General features: G+C 36.4%; 2 long non-coding RNA genes across 6 annotated transcripts; one reads left to right on the top strand and one right to left on the bottom strand.

The window, feature by feature from the left end:
* The first annotated feature begins 5470 nt into the window (after nt 1-5470).
* LOC147491915 (uncharacterized) lies at nt 5471-9069 on the top strand. Of its 5 annotated transcripts, none has more exons than XR_015199701.1 (7): nt 5472-6182; nt 6355-6400; nt 6649-6804; nt 6969-7061; nt 8276-8341; nt 8565-8596; nt 8781-9069. It is a non-coding gene; the product is annotated as an uncharacterized LOC147491915 (long non-coding RNA). The 5 variants fall into 5 exon arrangements; XR_015199703.1 differs by having other exon boundaries at nt 5473-5899; XR_015199700.1 differs by having other exon boundaries at nt 5473-6102.
* On the bottom strand, nt 8183-8567 carry LOC147491916 (uncharacterized). The gene is made up of 2 exons (XR_015199704.1): nt 8453-8567; nt 8183-8421 (listed from the first exon to the last, which is right to left on the bottom strand). It is a non-coding gene; the product is annotated as an uncharacterized LOC147491916 (long non-coding RNA).
* Nucleotides 9070-9667: the final 598 nt, after the last annotated feature.

Here is a 9667-nt window from a genome sequence, read left to right as displayed (position 1 = left end):
TACATGAGGCACTTAGGTCCTTTATTTATAAGGGTTACAATGAGTTCTAGAAGCATTCCAAACCGCCATTTGTTTCCTAGTACAAATTAACTTCTTTCATAGTCCAACTTTGTCTCCAAAACTGATAAGGAAGTGGCTACAGTGTCGGTTCATGCGTCTGGATGCACGATCCTTGCGTCTCAAACGTGAGCATTGCGTCTGGACGCACGATCATTGCGTCCCAGATGCGGAAGTTTATTTTCCCTCTTTTGCTCTATCCTTCTATCCTCTTTTGCAGCCTTTGGTCCAAGCAACAAATCTTTTTGCCTTGGGCTTCCAAATAGGCTTTAAAATAGGTCCAAGTCACATCTTTAATAGCTTCAATTCCTTGGCCTTCTCCATGATTGTCCACGGGCTTTCCATGTGATCCTTAATGCTCCGAATTGCTCCATTTTACCCCTTTTTCTCTAATATTCCACAAAACTCTCTTTTTCACCTGTAGAATCATAAAACATAACTTACAAACACTATTAGTCCACTAAGAAAACAAGAGGCATAATCGAGGGTTAAATTGCACTTTTTGAGCACTTATCAGCTGTTATTATGTTGCAGTCCATAACTTTATACAATCTCTTAAGGAGCTCAACAGACTGTTGTGCCAAGAAACCAAAAGGGTCGAAACTGAACGGAATGAAACAATGCTGGTTAGCCCTACAAGCCTCCTCGTGTTTCTCAATCTTTCTTGTCGCTGCTCTATTAGTTGCGTCACCCACCTCAAAGACTCCATTCCCAATCCCTACTAACGGAGAGGCTCCAGTTACATCAACACATGCATGCTTCCCCTTAGACCAATTGTAGATCAATACATTCGCAGGCCGAAAGTGTCGATCTTCCCTCATTTAGATTAGTGAGAAAATTGACGGGAGCCTCCTTCTTCACTTGTACCCCAGCCCTCCAAAATGCTTTACATAAAATGTCTATGACATGATCATGTCGATATTTGAAACCTGAAAAGTGTCGACAATGTGCTGCATGGTCCCTGAAAGCATCCAGTCTACTCTTTTTGCAAACAGGGCATAGACCACCGTCAAAGTACAAAGGAATCATGAGACGGTATTGGAGAATAGAACGATACTCCACCGGCGACATACGCTGTCCAAGTCCCTCCATCAGAATAGCAAGTAGAAAATCCTTTGCGTGTTCTGACCGCAATCATCCAATGACTGCTTTTTGACGAGCAAATAACTCAAACTCCCTCTCAATACCAGCAACAATCTTACTGTAGAACCCTTCCGCCAAAACTTTTTATGGTTTTGAGGGGACGGTAGCATTCACAGCCAGAGAATTAAGGTCAAGATCGGGTAGACAGAGACTCAATGCACTGCTAGCAACATCAAGAATCGTATCAAAAGGCACTGGGCCACAATTCCTAAAAATGTCATTCTGAAGCTCAGAAGTCTGATAACGGGAGGCCACGAAAGCAAAAGTAGAGACATCAGAGGCACAATAGATACCTAACCCACCAAGACGTAATGGGAGTGTCGATAAATGCCACTGTAGATCACCAAAGCCAGGACCATCAGAAACCGCAATACCCTAGAGAACACTGTAGAGATGCCGATCAAAAGTCTTAGCTGCCTCTCACGGCGAAAGTGGGCAAAATCAAGTACTTAATCGCGAAAGACCAACTTAGAGAGCCCAACACAAGCTCGTAAAAGCGCTAACTCACACTGAGGATCTTCCAACACAGCTAAACGGTCCATCAAAGTCATAACCTTTTCAACACGCTTTCGAGCAAGGCCCCTGACAAAGGATGGATCAGTGCTGACCGCACCTCCAAGCAACTTGACCACCTGCTGAGGACGGGACATATTTCAAGGAAAGAGACTGGGAGTGGAGCGACGTGGATCCAGTGATGGCCAAAATACCTCAGTTTTAGCCACATTAAGAACCAGCCCATAAGAAGGTCATTCTTCTTGAATCATACCCAAAGCTGTCGCCACCTGTTCTATATCTCCGATCAGAGTCCCATCATCTAAGTACCAAGCCTGTAGCAATAACTGACAACTGGATTGGATCCGTATAATCAGAGGATGTAGCACCAGTGCAAAGAGAAGGGGACCCAAAGGGTCGCTGGACCCTAGTAGCAGACCATATGTAGCCATCTCCCAAATATAACCTTGCAGGTTGACAATACAAGTACTCAACCTAATGGGCAATAGCTGGGCACCGGATACGAACCTCTTTTAACATGGTAGTCCGATCAACCATGTTAAAGGCATTCTGAAAATCTACAAACAACATCGAAAGAGAGGTACTGTACCCAAAAAAAAAGGTATTGTCCCTGTTAGCATACACTATACGGTTGACAGTGTGCAAAATTGCTTCTGCTCCACCAGAAACACCAACCCCATATTGAAAATCCCGTAAGTACCGTACCATGTCTTTGGAAACTTCTTTCATTGCAATCTTGGAGATTAGACGACGCCAAACCATGCCCACAGCTATAGGACGAATGCTATTATCTAGCTTATTATTATTTTTTTGTGGTAATAATCTTTAATCAATCTTAAAAATTAATTCTTTTAAAAAAACACTATTCACTATTCACGTAATAGTCTTTAATCAAATTTTTTTAATTAAAGAATTAATTTTTAAGATTGATCAAAGATTATTACAAAAAAAAAAAAAAAAAAAAAAAAAAAAATGTTCACGTGAATATGTGCATAGTGTTGTTTATTTTTAAGTTGATTTTAAAAAACATTGTTCACATAAATAGTGTTAAAGTTGGATGAAAACACTATTCATATGAACAGTGCTAACACCGTTAGTGAAATTGGATGGAAAATGTCTTAAGGTACTAAATTGAAACAAATTGAAAGTTCGTGGTACGAATAGGCGAGAAACAAAGTTCAGGTATCATTTAGGAAAAAAAAGTGAAAGTACGTGGTACTAAATAGTTATAAACTCTATTAATAAATTGTGACATAACTAATTGAGCTGAAACCCGGCCGGTATAAGAAATAGTTTCTTAATGCTCAATTGATATTGAATGTCACATTGGGTAAATTAGACATGGGTGTGACAGTGAAGAACAAATTCCCAATGGTCTAATTGTGAATACAAGTGAGGTGGAGGGACTTAGATATAGTTAATGGTAGGAAATGACTTTCTTGAAAGTTTCAAGGGCCTTATTGTAAATATGGATTTGTTAATGGGCACTTTCCATATTAAAGAGATATATATTAAAAGTGTTTTAGTATATCAAGTACAAGTACTTGTATGACAAAAAACTTGTCCTCTTTAAGATAAGACTTGGAATCCTAAGTGAATCCCACTACACACACACTTATGTATTCTCAAAGTTTCTCTATTTAAGATAATGACTTTTTGGTGAAAGGGACCATTAGCCTTTTCAGAAAAAATTCAACTAAAAGTAGGAGAAAAACAAAAGCGTTTTGAGGTATGTTGTGTGGTGAATACTACTAGAAGGCTGAAGACTAAGTTTTTGGATTAAACTTTGGAAAGTTTTTCTTTATTGTCAATCTCCAATTCTGGCTTTGAATGTATTTTTCTTTTAATTCCTTTTTGATTAATAATAGATTAGCATGTTAAAGATGTAGGATTAAAGTAATCATAACAGAATTGACTAAGATGGTGCACCGAGTATGTGATATCAGGCCTTGTTATAGTGAGATAAATGAGACGTCGATATAGAGAAGCATCTGGAAGAAGAGTGCCATCCGTAGGAGATAATCTCAAATTTTGTTCCATGGGAAAATCTGAAATTCTACCACCAGTAATACCTACATCCTTCAAGATGTCAAGAGTGTATTTTCGTTGAGAGAGAAATAAACCCTTCTTTGAACATGCAACTTCGATACCGATAAAATACTTCAATCTGCCAAGATCTTTGACAGAAAATGCTTTCTCTAAAAACCATTTACACTGCTAAATAACACTGTTATTATTGCCTGTAATGATAATATCGTCGACATAGACAAGAACAAAGAGTGAGGAATTTCTGTAACACTAGTAAATAGTGAATAATCTGCACGAGACTGAGAAAATCCTTTCTGGATAAGAGTGGTAGAAAACTTGGCAAACCATTGCCGAGAAGCCTGTTTTAAGCCATATAATGACTTATTCAACTTACACACTCGTTGCTCCCCCTTTTGAGAAAATCCAGGAGGAAGTGTCATATAAACTTCTTTATTAAGATCTCCCTGCAAAAAGGCATTATTCACATCCATTTGAAAGAGATCCCATCCTTTAACTGTTGCTACTGAAAGTAAGGCTCGAATGGTAACAAGCTTGGCAATTGGAGCAAAAGTATCATGATAGTCAAGACCCTCAATTTGATGATACATTTTTGCGAGCAAACACGCTTTATAACACTCAATAGTACCATCAGAATGAAATTTGATATTGTAAACCCATTTATAACCAATAGGCTTCTTATTTGAGGGTAAAAGTATAAGAGTCCATGTATTGTTTTGCTCAAGAGCTTTAATTTCCTTAGCCATTGCATCACGCCAATGAGGTGATTTCATGGCTTGAGAGAAAGAAGTAGGTTCATTGGCTGGTGAGATGCTAGAAAGAAATGATTTATGTGCCTGTTGATTTAGATAATGGAAAACCCGTTGTACCTGTCTTTTTGGAGTCAACTGAAGTGGGTAACTTATCATGAGCAGCAACAGAACAAACAAAATCCTTGAGTAAAATTGAACGTTGACGATCTCTAATAGACTGTCTAGGTGGTTCTTGTTGAGGGAAAACTTGGTCTTCTAGAACCGGATCAGGAGGAACTTCAACATGAACAATAGGATCTTGCACTAAATAAATGTTTGGAACAATAACATCTTGAGGATTGACATCATTTTGCATGGGTTCATCAAATTGAGAAGGAAAAGTTAAATTATCTATCCTCAATAGGTTTAATAGTAACAATAGTAGAATCAACCAATTGAGACAAATCACGAAAGGGAAAAATATTTTCATGAAAAACAACATCACGAGATGTATAAATTTTTTTGGTTTCCATATCATAAACAAGATAACCTTTTTGACCATGAGGATAACCTACAAATATACCAGGTTTAGCTTGACGATTGAATTTATGTTGAATGTGCGTATTGTGTGCAAAACAAAGACATCCAAAAACACATAAATGAGAGTAATTGGGTTTGGAATTGAACAACATGCACTAGTACAAAAAAGGGTTTTTGTGACTGTTTTAAAATATTATTTGTGACTGTTTTGTTCGAAACGGTCACAAATGGCAGAAAATGATTTTTGTGACTGTTTCTAGAAGTTCATTTGTCACCCGCATAGTGAAAAACGCGACAAGTAGTTTTTTTGTTTTCCGCTTAAGCACAATTGTATACCCGGCCGGGCCATTATTTGCCACTGCCTAACCAAATTAGTAACAACTGGTCTTCATGGGCTCAAGGCCAAGGCCCATGAAAATCAGTGAAGTCCCCACGATCACCACTCTCTCAAAAGTCAAAACTCTCTTCGAAAGAAACAGGTATCTCAGTATCTATCTCAAACTTTAATTCAACCTCGTAGTGGATGTTTGATCAATCTCTCTCTCATTCTTTGTATGCCTCAATTCGTTAATAAGCCTTTCGTTTTCTAATCCCGAATCAAAGCAGCAGCATCCTTCGATTTCCGTGAAGGGGTTCCCTCAGATGATTTTGCTTTCTAGGTTTCTTTAAAATGTGAATTGAAAACTGATCTTGGTGTTTTTTTCCTATGAAATGGATTGCTTTTGGTTAGATCTCCTTTTGCTCTGCTGCTGTTATTCTTCCTTCATTCAATCATATGTTCTATTCCGGGACAAGGCAGCCAAGCAAATTAACCATGAAATGGTGGGATAGTGAGAAAAGAGGCGCCTTCCACTTCATTTACCTGAAAGGTAAGGCTGAAAGCTAAGTGAACCTCTCGATTAACCGACACGAATAGCATCGATCTCCTCCTATCCCAGCATCCCTACCAACTTGCTTAAAAAAGAAAATAACTGCGGGGTTATTCTGGATCGGCTAGGTGATCGACTCCTTTCTTTCCCCCTATGATGGTGAAACCGTGCTTAATATGGAAGAGTGCCTTTTCTTTGTCTGGGTATGGATAGCGCTATATATTCGCATTTCATTAATTGGCTAAGCCGACAAGCCATCAAAAAGTGAAGCAAGCGCTCCTGTGTATATTTTTTTTATGGGATTCTAGAGTTTTGCTTTCATACTTGTTGGTTTGAATTTGCTTCATTGTGTACAGTCATGCTGCTTGAATTGGCTGCCATCATATTAGTATCCATTGGTGACTTCTCTAGCTTTTCGAAAAACACATTGATGACCTCTCTATATCTTTTTTTAGGTGGAAATTGTTGTAGCCCCTGGAATGCATGAAAATGAAGCTGAAGGTATTATGTCTTCTTTATACATACATTCTGTATATAAAGACTACAATGTGAATAGGGGTTCTAACTTCTTATTGATTTATTGCTATAAATTCTGAGATAGAACTCTAAATCCAACAAATTTGTTGTCGTTGATGCATGCTACCTGTGATACAACTAGCGTCCTGATTTGATGCTTGTTGCACTAAAATTCGTTCCAGAGTGAGTCTTTCGGTTATATTTAACTTTTTTGTTTTGTTTATAACTTGCAGTCAATAAGAAGTTAAATGATAAAGAAATGACTGCATCTGCACTTGAAGATCCTTTTTGTTCACAGCTTGTTGATCAGTGTCTGGCACCGAGTTATAATCGTCTTACAGTATCCACAGTTCCCATGCAGTTCCAGACAAGTGTTTGAATGATAATAGGTTTGAATGATTCTCTTTCTTCGATGTATAAAAGAGAGCTTATGACATACATGGCATTATGTATGTCTCCTATTAAGTTTTATTTTTTACTTGGGATTTGTGAAAGGATTCTTGGTTTATCACGTATGTTGGTGTTTCTGAATTTCTGGCTTTTTACTTACTAGGTTTTGGTCTTTCACTTAAGGGAATAGAGGCCGCGAGATTGGTGGAGTTTGAAGGCATACCATGTTACCAACAGATATGACCTTTGTTTATAGGTTAGTCTTAGTCGTAAAATAAACCAAGAAGTTTCCAGTTTTCTCTTTTTTTTGTTTTTGCTTGCTCCTTTCTTATTGTTGCTTTACCACGTACAGTAGGTAAATTAAGTCCATACGATACTGAGTGTTTTATTACTTTTTATTTGTACACTTAAAGAATACCAAATATCATACTATATAGTGCTATGTTTAGCAACTCTTAATAGTAATAGGAGGTGAAGCACATTATCCTTCTTTAAAATGTCCTATCAAGGTGTTGGTGCTACTGCTATAAATCTTGACTAAGGTTTCAAATTTATTTACTGTAACTATACGAAAAAGTTCAATCACCAGAACTGGGTTCTATTTTTTTCTGGGACGGTTGCGCTTGCTTACACGCATTGCTTTGTGTACACTTAAATTAATTATAAAGTTGTATGGTTTCACGCTATGTTGTAGTGATAGTTTACCTCTTTTACCGATTTATGCAGTCTAGATCACTATTCCTATTGTGGTAAGTGCACTTGACGACAATTAAGATTGAAGTCCCAAAGTTGAAAGAATTTAGTTTTTTAAATTGATTCCATCTAGTATATTTCTTTTCAGTTTTGACTGGTGTTTATTGCTCTAGTCTGGAAGTTCGATTGTGCCTCCTTTATGGTTTAATCATTGTCGTCCTAACGCATGGTATATACTCTTGAAAATTTTATATTTATTTCAAGTTTTTCGATTGGCTTAATAGTCTGTTATGGTGTGTGTATACCTTAGATTATTATTCAGTTTTTGAATTGGTCTTAATCCCTTTCTTTTTTGCTTCATGATTTCTTCTTGGTCAACTATTTTATCTTTGTGCTACCACTTGTTTGGATGTTGATATCTTTTATTTTTCCTCAATGCATGGTGATTGTGTCATGCTGATCTAAGTTGTACGATTTTTTTGGCAAGTCAACATGGTTTTGACATCCTAATGTTTTGTTGGATGTTTATTCGTCATCTGAATATGCTATCCATGATTTCATCAAATATTTTATTTTTTTAGTTTTTATGCTAGTTTGTAATTTATCTTTATTTATTTATTTAATTTTGTTTTGTTTTGTTCCCTTCTATTTCCTCTTAAGAGTGATAAACATGGGGCTAAACTTGTACCAGTTCACAATTTTAGTGTATAGTGTTGGTGATATTGGCTTTTAATTTTCAACTATAGTATGGACTATAGATGTGATTCAATCTTTCAGGTTAGGGAACAAAGTATTGGGTAAGAAGAAGAAGGGCATGTGCTTGTGGTCGGTGACTTGCTGAAGGTATATTTTCTTTAACCTTTTCTTAGTCCACTGAAATTATTCGTTGTTTTCTCTATATTTTGAAATTCACACTTGTTAATCTGTTTGATTCAAACAAGAATCTTATAAAACGGTTCAAGGTATTTGACTTTTACAAATGTTGCTATCTGACTTTGTACAGTCCTATTTTCTTATTCACTAAAGCTTATAAGCACTTGTTATATGGATTTTATTTGTTTTGCAGTTCTCTTTATTGAAATAATCGTTAAAAGCCAGGTAAATGATTTTTTTGTCATTTACTTTATCTTTAGCATTTTTAAGATTTGGTGGGATCAACAATGGTCGCTAGGTATTCGATGAAGATGGCCTAGTACTGTAGTGTGGTAGCTGCCTTGTTTTGATCTTTTAGTTTCTTAATTAGTTTTTATTTTTTATTTCTTATATTTTTCAACTTTTGCAGATTAAGAAACTTTCTAGCCAGCAAGAAGACTTCCATTTCGGATAGATGTCAAAACTCGTAGTTTGTTCGGTGTCTCGAAAAACGTCTTTCGAACTATGATGAAGACTAATGACGAGTGTTTGATGTGAATGTGACATGGTCACAATTCTTTCTTAATCCATTCATTTGTATATTATTAAGTACCTATTGATTATCTAAGTCTTATGTCTATTTTTTCTACTGGAATGTTCAATGGAGTTAGCATTTATGAATACTATTTGAATTTTAATGGATTATATTTTAGGTGTTATTTGTTGCAACGTATGTTTTCACAATTCAATGAAAAAAATTATATCATTTATCACGGTTTTGCTGTTTCACATATATTTTTTGTGACGGTTTTTTAGCAGTTGTTACCGTTTTGTTTTTTTTTTTGAAAAAAATTATATCATTTATCACGGTTTTGCTAGAACTATCACAAAATATACGTTTTTTTGTGATGGTTTTTTAGCAGTTGTTACCGTTTTATGTGGTAGAGATAGGCTAGTTTTGAACAAATATTTGTGACGATTTTGAGAAAAAAATAAATGACACCCATTCCGTCACAGTTTTGGAAAAAAAATAAACAGTGACAAATTTTTTTTTGTCATTGTGTTTAACAGTGATATAAAGTTTTTTTTTTTTGACATTTCATGAGGTGATTTGTTTGATAAAAGTGGAGTGGGGATTTTGTTAATGAGATAAGTGGCCGCAAGAACACACTCTCCCCAAAAAATGAGGGGTAAATTAGCTTGGAATCGCAAAGCCCGTGCGACTTTAAGGAGATGACGATGTTTCCGCTCCATGACTCCATTTTGTTGGGGTGTGACAACACAACTTCGTTCATGAATGACACCATGTTGATTATT

This window comes from Coptis chinensis, chromosome 6 (genome assembly GCF_015680905.1).
Source record: "Coptis chinensis isolate HL-2020 chromosome 6, ASM1568090v1, whole genome shotgun sequence".
Lineage (NCBI taxonomy): Eukaryota > Viridiplantae > Streptophyta > Magnoliopsida > Ranunculales > Ranunculaceae > Coptis > Coptis chinensis.
The sequence above is the reverse complement of the archived record's forward strand: the minus strand, read 5'-3'. Positions and strand labels throughout refer to the sequence as shown.